This window comes from Cibotium barometz, chromosome 46 (genome assembly GCF_041138505.1).
Source record: "Cibotium barometz isolate CiBa-2024 chromosome 46, ASM4113850v1, whole genome shotgun sequence".
In the NCBI taxonomy this organism is placed as follows: domain Eukaryota; kingdom Viridiplantae; phylum Streptophyta; class Polypodiopsida; order Cyatheales; family Cibotiaceae; genus Cibotium; species Cibotium barometz.
This window is the reverse complement of record NC_141091.1, coordinates 47635702-47640151: the sequence shown is the minus strand read 5'-3', so window position 1 is coordinate 47640151 and position 4450 is coordinate 47635702.

The following is a 4450-nucleotide window of genomic DNA, read 5'->3' as shown; positions in this document are numbered from 1 at the left end:
CGCACCTGGACGCTCACCCTTAGCGCCTGCAGCAAGCCGTCGTCCAGTTGTCGCCAGCCACACACTAGTCTTCCTCTCCTCTCCTTGCACTTGTCGTTGCTCACACCCTCTCTGAAGCGCCTCCCTTTCTTCACAAGGTACTCTCTGTCAGCAGCTACGCTGCTCTTCACACTGGGAGGCCCCCCTTCTTTGCATCTTTCTCTGCACAAGCGCCCGCCCGCCAGTCGTCTTCCTTCCCTCTACTCAGCAACCTGGCTCCTCTACTCCTTCGAGGAGGTCCCCTCCTTCTACTCATCGACCCCGGCTCTTCACTCCCCGCAGTATTACCAGCCCACACCAGGTGCGCCTCAGAGCCCCGAGCAGGTCTTTCCCAGGGCGGTCCACCTTTTTCACACTCTGGTTATCTGCAGCGCCCGAGAAGCCCACAGCCTCACCACACGGCAAACCCCTTGGCTCTGTCTTGCCACTGCCTTAGAGAGCGCCCCCCTTATCAACACGGCGACACACCTTTTTCTCTCCAGCTGCCTCTCACTCGCCACCTCCAACTCTTTTGGAACCTGTGTCACCCAGCTCCTCGTGGTTGCCATATAGTTTCTATATTCATTTGATGCATGCGTTCTTATCCATTTGTCCATGCGCTGTCTTTTGCCATCCGGGATCCATCACATACCACATTATGTACACATCATCTACCTACATACCATGCTTTAATGGGGCCATGGATTCATCTCACATATAGCCCCTTCTGGGGTGAAAACATTCATGTTTTCACATTCTCTATATGTTTCAAACTCTCTCTCTTCACACTAACCCTCCTATACAACTCTATTTAAATCAAGAACAACATCTAGCACCTCATCACCCACCTAGGTCAAAGGGGTACAACACCCTCTTCCATCCCTCTATTACATCATCCAACAAGCCATCCATATCATTATCCTCACCACCATCCATACACTACTCCAGTGCATCATCCAACAAGTTATCCACATCATTATCGTCACACCATCCATACACTGTGGCACTTAATCCCATGCATCTGGATTTGCATTTAATGGCCTCACATGCATGGTTTCACACCATAGACGTGCCATGGCACGACATCCACCCCCTCTAAACCTGCACATCCTCCGGTATGTGCCAAGTCATCATCAAGATCCACATATATTTGAATGTCATCTTCATACATTTATCAGCAAAAAGAACCTGTCATCTGGCCAATCCCCATGTTTGGAACACTTTAAAGTGTTTCAAATTAAGCTTTGGTATCCATAAATATCAAACAAGTAAAAAAAACAAAGCCTTCCTGATTATCCACCATTGTTCTGCATTCAATCCCCAAATACATTTGTCATGGTTGCCAACAATCCATATTCCACGATCAAATACCCATTTGCATTCCACATGAGCCTGCTCCATTGACTTATAACATATCCTTGGTTCAATTACACATAATGACATCATAGCAAGCCATTCAATCACATTGTGCTCTTTTGCATATTACCTCCTCATCTATCTTCACCACCAATATGTTGTCAAAGACTTTACATGCTTCACATGCATCTATGCAAACTGGTGCAAGAAAATCAAGGTGTGATGCTACATCAAAATGTCCCGGTCCATCAATAGCATAAACATCAAAAGCATCATCTTTGTCATGTAAACAAAACACATCTCTAGCATCATCAAGAGTGCAAGAAGCCTCATTCATAGATTGTTGGTTACCGATGTTTGCAAATAGAAACTCATCAAACAGCTGAGCCATCCCAAGATCCTCACTATCTTGAGCAATAAACTCATCCACATAAACATTAACTTCACTAAACTGATCCTCTAATAAAACCTGCTTGTCTTGAAAGAGAAACTCCAAACAAAAACCACCATCTGCAAAGTAAACATCCTCTGAAACAACATTCGTATGACTTCCGGTCACATATGCACTATCCTCCATAACATCATTAGCAGCATGCATATCATCAACACCTTGAACACTATCAAACAAACATGGCAAAGCATTCATAGAAGCTTCATAACCATCATCCATGGCATCTTCTTCGTCATTTTCCCTCTTACGCTTTTCCTCTACCTGTGCCTCATTATTCTGGCATTTTGCAATGTAGGCATGAACAGATTGAGAATCCACAAGTTCTTCCCAGCCAGTCTCAAGACGTGTACAGTCTCCTGCCTCATGCAAAGCGTGCTTAGACGCCTTCTCTGACGCAATTAGCTCCATCGTTGAAGGCCAAAAATCTTCATTCTCATAGTCTTCATCCTTCTTAGATTCCTGCTTTGATTGGCTGGCCTTTAACCCATAGGTTGCTGCCTCAACCATAGAGATGGCATGGCTAGCAGCCATATCCTCAACCATCTTTTTCATCCCTCCTTTCCCAAAGTTTGTGCTTAACGGAAGACCAGTCTCTGTAAGGTGGATTTTTCCATCTTTGAAAAATACAAGTTGGTTTCTGAGAGCTTCCTTAACTGGCACAGTCTTTCTTCGCATGTTCTAGGTCATCACACCATATACATCTGAATGTAAACCCTTCCTTGCTTTGCGGCTTTTGCATAGAAGCCTGCCCTGATGGTAGCCCTTTTTCCTCAATCCTGGACATCTTCAAATTTAGGTCGCGTATGCCCTTAATAAGATCATCCATCGGCCCTTCTACCTTTGGAATTGCAGCAACAGGTTTTGGTAGATTCTCAGGGGTAACAGTTATAAGAGTTGCCGAGGGTCAATACATAGTAAACATCTGAAACATTTGCATAACCCCAGGGTCAAAACGAACCCCCTCTCCCTCAGGATTCTCAGCCATAGCTTGCACTGTGTATTTCACCACTAACTCTCACCCCAGCAGTTTCACGTCGGGTTCACCAAAGCTGTCGTGACGTGGGCAGTATCGCTGGGAAAGTGCGAGACTTCTGGCTGTGAGAGTCGTTTTCAAATCCCAGCAAGGAAACAGAATATATATCTCCACCAGCAGAACGTGTCAGCTGAACCCGGGGCTTCACTCTTTCTCACCTCTGTAGACTCACGAACCTTTCTTTATCCAAACTAAAGTAACCACTCACTATGTACACAAAAAAAAGCACCCCCCTTGTAAGGCAAGGGACCTTAGCATAGCATCAAATGTCTTCTCAGCTTGTCATAGAACAAGGTATAGCATGGTATTATCTCAATCTCTTGTCTCGGGCATATATTCAATGGGATTGTCTCCACAACTCATACAAGACACACTCATCTTCGACTCTGATGATACAAGGCTTATGGCAGGAGAACTCATCATCATCTTCATATATCATCATCAAAGCTTCATCATCATGAAAGATCTTCACATAACATATGCTATATGTTTGTACAATATGATTGACATGCAACAACACTCACAAGACAAAACAAATAAAACTCACAAGACATCATCAAATACAAAGGTATACATATCTTCAACATATGCATGCCGACAGCCCATAGCATAGCTTTAGCAGAACTTGATATCTTCCACAAGAAAGAGACAGAGCCTCTTCTATTCTCGTATTTTGTCCAAATTTGGAGATGAAGGAAACGTGCCTCGATCTTGATCGCTTTCATCAGCCTCTTTACATGTAACCACCGTGAACTATCATTTCCAGTTATATTCTTCCTTGAGTGCAACAAAACCACGGTCTACAGGCCTTGAGCTACCAAAGAAAAAATCATGTAAGGGAGAGAAAATTGATCAGCTTCCCTTCCCCATCTGTAATCCCGGATTTACGCTGCAGACTCCAGCTCTTCGCACCTGGACGCTCACCCTTAGCGCCTGGAGCAAGCCCTCATCCAGTTGTCGCCAGCCACACACTAGTCTTCCTCTCCTCTCCTTGCACTTGTCGCTGCTCACACCCTCTCTGAAGCGCCTCCCTTTCTTCACAAGGTACTCTCTGTCAGCAGCAGCTGCGCTGCTCTTCACACTGGAGGCCCCCCTTCTTTGCGTCTGTCTCTGCACAAGCGCCCGCCCGCCAGTCGTCTTCCTTCCCTCTACTCAGCGACCTAGCTCCTCTACTCCTTCGAGGAGGTCCCCTCCTTCTACTCGTCGACCCCGGCTCTTCACTCCCCGCAGTATTACCAGCCCACACTAGCTGCGCCTCAGAGCCCCCAGCAACTCTTTCCCAGGGCGGTCCCCCTTTTTCACACTCTGGTTATCTGGAGCGCCCGAGAAGCCCATAGCCTCACCACACGGCAAACCCCTTGGCTCTGTCTTGCCGCTGCCTCCTAGAGAGCGCCCCCTTATCAACACGGCGACACACCTTTTTCTCTCTAGCTGCCTCTCACTCGCCACCTCCAACTCTTTTGGAACCTGTGTCACCCAGCTCCTCGTGGTGGTTGCCATATAGTTTCTATATTCATTTGATGCATGCGTTCTTATCCATTTGTCCATGCGCTGTCTTTTGCCATCCGGGATCCATCACATACCACATTATG